This window comes from Equus przewalskii, chromosome X (assembly GCF_037783145.1).
Source record: "Equus przewalskii isolate Varuska chromosome X, EquPr2, whole genome shotgun sequence".
Classification (NCBI taxonomy): domain Eukaryota; kingdom Metazoa; phylum Chordata; class Mammalia; order Perissodactyla; family Equidae; genus Equus; species Equus przewalskii.
This window is the reverse complement of record NC_091863.1, coordinates 17,110,268-17,116,569: the sequence shown is the minus strand read 5'-3', so window position 1 is coordinate 17,116,569 and position 6,302 is coordinate 17,110,268.

The window sequence follows — 6,302 nt, the reverse complement described above, 5'->3', positions numbered from 1 at the left end:
TTTGGGCCTGGTTAAATGCATTTGTTTCATGAAAGAGAAGCTGATCATCTCTTTTGGGTTATTCATTTCTTTCTCCATATGTCAGTGCCGAGTTGAAACATAAATTAGTCACTATTCTTATCGTTATGTTGAATCATCTGCTAAGTCCCTTGTATGTTACTGGGTCTTCCATACCCAAACTACCAGATATGTTACCTTTTTGATGATTTACATTTCATAGTATCTCTTTCATCATTTCTATTTTCATTCTCTTTTTATTGGGTACTAACTGTGCGCCTGCTGAACTCCGGGGATGCAAAGCCCAGTCCCTGCTCTCCCGGAGCCTACAGAACATGGATCTCTAACCTTAACCAATTTTAACACCCAAATGGAAGATGCCCCAATCCCACCTTACATGAGTCCTTCCGGGATACGGAAAAAATAGCTAACCTCTTTACTGCCCCCATTTAAATCTCATTTAATATAGCCAGTTATCTTGAAGACATGTGGAGAAATTGGAGGAAAAATATTGAGCATTTGGGAGAATTAAAGTAGCAGGTTTTTAAAAACTAAATAAAACCAATTCTGTATAATTGCTCTTGGTGAATGCAAAGACTGAAGAGGGCACACCACTTAATATTCTTTAAGATTCCGCCACCTGATTTCTTTGAAAGGCATCAGTGGCTCAGCACAGTAGGCAGTTTGGCTGCACTGGTATAAATTCTGATTTTGTATAACTCATTTTTGAAGCCTGATACTTGCTGGTAAATAATAAAAGCTAACATCTGAGCACTTACTCTGTGCCCGGCACCAATCTAAGGATGGATTCTTTCATTTGATCCTCACCACAATCCCGAGGCAGCTTTCTATAGATTGAATGTTTGTGTGCCCCCACCGCAAGTTTATATGTTGAAATCCTAACCCCTAACGTGATGGTATTATAAGTTGGGGCCCTTGAGAGGTGACTAGGTCATGAGGGTAAAGTCCTCATGACCAGGATTAGTGTCCTTATAAAAGAGACCACAGAGAGTTCTCTTGACCCTTCCACCAAGTGGACTCAGCGAGAGGATGGCTGCTATGAACCAGGAAGCTGGCTCTTACCAGACACAGAATCTGCCAGTGCCTTGATCTTGGACTTCCCAGCCTCCAGAACTATGAGAAATAAATTTCTGTTGTTTGTAAGCCACCTGGTCTATGGTATTCTGTTACAGCAGTCTGAACGGACTGAGACACAGGTGCCGGTATTATCCCTATTTTACAGATGCAGAGAGGGCCAATGTCTCAGAGCCATGAAGTGGCAGAACCAGGATTTGAAGCCAGTGGTCTGGGTCCAGAGCCTAAGCTCAAAACCACTTTTACATCCTGCATCCCATGAGTAATTAGTATTTGCAGGAGTTGACATTGCTTGTCCCAAATGTGATGAGTAAATGGTAACATCACTGAGTATGCATGAAGCACTACTGACTTTTATATCTGAAAATTTAGGATGGTTTCTCAAGCCAGTCTTGAGCCTACTACTAAAAGCAGGGACTGGAGAAGTCTTGACCAAGGATTGAATACAATTCAGTCTTGTGTTTCAGGCTCCCTAATTACCAAGAGAATTATGTTCACCAAATGGCACCTTTCCTGTTTCCAGAACAATGTTCCTTCGAGGAAGCCACAAACTTTGGCATCTCATACCAAAGAAGGATGTTTGTGCAAGTCACAGCACTATTTTACGTATGAGGTACCTATTACTGCTTTTGGTTATTTCCTTCAAAGATGTACCATCTCTTTGCTAATAAAAGGTCAGCTGTTGACTGCTTCACTCAAAGTCAATATAAGGCTATTAGATTCAGTCTTCACACATTTGTCAGAGTCAAGGTGGACAATCTGTGCTGATATCTCTGAGTAAGATATTTTCCTAGTTCCTCAAACACCATGAATTCTGAGCAGGGGGTATTAAGCACTCTTTGGATTTTACATTAAATTCTTAAGTTAAATGTTGTAGATTGAATTATCGTTCTCAGTTCTTCACTCCCCTGTCAACCATATTCTGGCCATGGCTTTGTGGTTGACAGAGTGTGCTTCCTTGCCTCTCAGCCTTGGGCTTGGCTGTGCATTGTGCTTTGACCAATGGGATCGTGACAGACATGGCACAGAGGCTGGAAATGTGCCTGCATCCTTGTTCTTGCCCTCCCGCACTCCTGTCTTTCAACATGAAAACTTGTCTCAGCCAGCCACTGGTCCAAGGAGGATGAGAGATATGTGGAGCAGACCTAGATCCAACACACAGCTTTAGAGCAAAGCCCAGCAGAACCCAGCCAACCCACAGAAGGTTGAGAGAGAAAGTGACACTTGTTGCTATAAGCTGTTGAAATTTCAGGTTTGCTTGTTATGCAGTAGTATTGCAGTAATAGCTGACTAATACATAAACTCTCTTCCATCTGTCATCTAATTATTTTGAAGATGATCTATATTAGTTTCCTGGGGCTAATGTAACAAAGAACCACAAACTGGGTGGTTTAAACAACAGAAATTTATTGTCTCACAGTTTTGGAGGCTAGAAGCCTGAAATCATGTTGTCAGCAGGGTTGGTTCCTTTCAAAGGCAGTGAGGGAGAATTGATTCCATGCCTTTCTCCTCAGGCATTCCTTGACTTGTAGAATGGCGTTCTCTCCACCTTCACATCATACGTATTCCTGGATCCAAATTTCCCCTTTTCTAAGGATAGCAGTCATATCAGATAAGGGCCTACCTAATGCCCTCATCTTAGCTTGATCACTTGCAAAGACCTTATTTCCAAATATTGTCACATTCGCAGGTACTGAGGGTTAGGACTTCAATCTTTTAGGTGGACACAATTCAACCATAACACCATCTCAGATGTCTTTCTGAAGGGGGAAATAAGACCAGAAGGGCCTGATGGCTTTTGGGTTAATGAAAAATCTGAGAGTTTCTGTTTATATCGCTGTAGCAGGGATAAATAGTATTAGGTTTTGCTGTCTTCTTCTAAATGTTTGGTGTTTTACAAAGCACTTGTAGTAAATCACCTCCATCCGTACCCATCCCTTAACTAAAACACGTGTTCTTTCTTTATAGCCTTCACCTTAATAAGTCCACACTTACTCCTTTGAGCTTCTATTTCCAGCAGGCCTCATAGCGCCTTGTTGCTTCGGGCTGGTGTTTTATGCCTATTTTTCTTTGCAGCTTAAGAGGCTGCCCATGTGTTCTTTCCTCTACACATTGCCCTGAATGTATCCCAAACATTGTCTTTTATGACCCCCTACACAGAGGCTGCTGCAAAAGTGGCCACTAAGTGCTGAAAGCCATTCTAGTACAATTCAGAGCTGAATCATGTCATCTCTAATCCTTCCTCTTATTATTCTTTGTATTTTGAATAAACCTGTGAAAGACCCAAGCACGAATTGAAATTTGTTCTAGTTTTACTCTCCACAGAAACAAACAAACTCACCTAAACCCATGAAATCAAAGCACAATCCAGGCTTCAGTAAATTGCATGTTTAGTTGAATAAAAAGTATAATGCCTTATCCTTGCATTTAGAACCTTCTGGCTGTCAGGGCAGTGTCTGTGCCCTGAACGGGGGTCTCCATATCCTTCCAGAATTGCGGGGAGGACCTGAAAATTTCTGCACTGTTCACTCCTTTAAAGTCTCCGCTAATTGGCCTCCATCTACTGCCAGTTTTGTAATTTTTCAAATGCTGGGGGTATAAACGCCTTTTGGGGAGTACTGGGAGCTTAAAATCGAACCCCAGATTAATGGTTTATCTAATTGCCTTTTTAACAAAATCCATGAGAACATTTCTAACCCTTGGAAATCAAACAGGAACTCATTTTAGCAATTACTATGGCAACATCTATTGCTTTCGAGGCTGCTTGTAACAATAAGTTGATATTTAAATCATTTCAATTTGGCAGTGGTACATGCAACAGCTTCTTTCTGCATTTTTCTGCAATGCCACCCATCTGATTTTCCACTTAGCAGCATGCTAGCTCAGTACTACTCAAAGCGTGGTCCACAGACGGGCAGCATCACCATCAGCTGATTAGACTGTGAGAAATGCGGACTCCTGGGCCCTGCCCCAAACCTACTGCAGTGGACTGTCTTAAGGAGATCCTCAGGCGATCCTTCTGCGCACTCAACTTTGAGAAGCACTGCCCTAGTTTTTCTATTCCTGTTTCCAAATAGCAGGACTAATGTTCCAGCTGAACCTTTTAAAGTCCTCAGCCAGTTTTCTTGTCAAACTAATTGAATAGCTTTTTAATATGGTCCTATTTTCAAATTTAAAATATTACAATACGAGGCTCTTTGCCTTAAGTAAAAGGAAGGCTTCAGACCCATTCTTGCTCTCCATTCCTCTCTTCTACCACATACATCAGGGAAAGAAAAAAAATCAAATCCTTCCTGCCCTGCAGTGTCTTAGCAGACGCTGGGGAACAAACATCTAACAGCAAAGAAACGCTGGGGTCTTTGAAGCAAGATCTTTCCCTGAGGCCTTTTGTCTCTAAGCCAGCAGGATGCACAAGAACCCCAGTGCCGACAGAGAGCCAAGCGCCGCAGCATCCTCTTACCCTTGCTGGCATCTCCCTTTATTTCTACCGCAGCAGACATCACGGGCAGAGCCCCACTCCCTGGCCTTCACGATCTCCTGCAGGAGCCCTCACACATACGGTTTCTCCTTTATGTAGCAGAGTCAGAAAGGCTCAAAGACGTAATTCAGCCACTACAACTTCTGTTGCCTCACGAACATCACATTTTACTGTCTCCTGTGCTGGATCTTAAAAGCAGCACATGCTTATTTGGGTGCTACACAGGTCGCTCGAGCCTTATTCCTCTTAGGTTTTTGATTCTGTGTCCAAAAATCTGTCGTCCCTCAGGCAGGCGGGAGACAAGTTGTGCCAAGTGCATCCCTCCCTTTATTTTTTCCCTTAATGTTTAACGTTTTACTTGGAAATAATTTCAAACTTAGAGACAAGTTGTAGTAAGAACTTCAGTAAATTTAATATTGATACAATACTTGTATGGAAACTACCGTTCGTATTCCAATTTGTCCATTGGCACAATAATGCCCTTTCCAGCATCTTTCCTGCAATACGGGATCCAGTGGTGGGTCACGTATCGCATTTCGTTGCCATGTCTCTTTAGCCTCCTATAATCTGGAAACCTTTTCACAGCCTTTTTTTCCTGACATTAATACTTTTAAGGAATACAGACCTTTTTAATGGAAGATTTCTCATGTTGGGTCTCATATTTCGCCATGATTAGATTCAGGCAATGCATTCTTAGCCAAATACAGCATAGGTGGTGATGGAGTACTGGAGGCACATCATGTCCACCTGCTCCTTGTTGATTTTGATCACCTAGTCAAGGTGTTCAATTTCTCCACTGTCAAGTTCTTTTCTCTAGCAGTGTGTGGTAGGCTGAATAATGGCCCCTATGGATGTTCACATCCTAAGCCCAGAACTTAACATGTTACCTTATATGAATGTTACTCTATATCGCAAAAGGGACTTTGCAGCTGTGGTTAAGGATCTTGAATTGGGGAGATTATCGTGGATCATCCAGGTGGGCCCACTGTAATCCCAAGGGGGTCTTACAACAGGGACAGAGAAGGAGTCAGAAGAGAAGGCAATGTGACAACAGAAGCAGAGAGATTTGAGGCTGGCTTTGAGACTGGAGGAAGGGGCCAGAAGCCAAAGAATGCAGGTGGCCTCTAGAAGCTAGAAAAGGCTGGAAAGTGATTCTCTCCCCAGAGCCTCCAGAAGGAGCCAGCCCTGTAACAAGAGTCATTTCAGACTTCTGACCTCCAGAACTGTAAGATGATAAATTCATTTAAAGGAACTAAATTTGCAGTAATTTGTTCAAGCAGCAATAGGAAAGTGATACACAACTCATAAGCAGTCTGGGAGAGAGACTTTAAAGCCATAGAAATATGTTCCTTGTCAAAATCCCCCAAGATTTTGCATCAGTGAATGCTTTCTTGGCTGGTTCAGTTTTCACTGTGGTGACTACAAAACGCTAATTTTTCAACTCCTGCCCTCCCTTCCCCTTAGCCAGCGGGCACTCAGCAGTCTATGATATGTGCCTTATCTATCTGTATTCTTGTGTCCCCCATTTATTTGTATATTTGTTTTCCATACACCTTCATGACTTCCAAGTTTTTCAATGGTTTATAATTCATTACTAGGCTTAATTATTTTAGTGCAGGAACCCTTCTGGATTTATCCAGTGGGAGCCAAGGCCAGGCTCAAACTAAGCACAAGTGGCCAGGAGCGGTCTCGTGGCCTTGCTGCCTGGCCTCCACAGGCTGCACTAGACAGA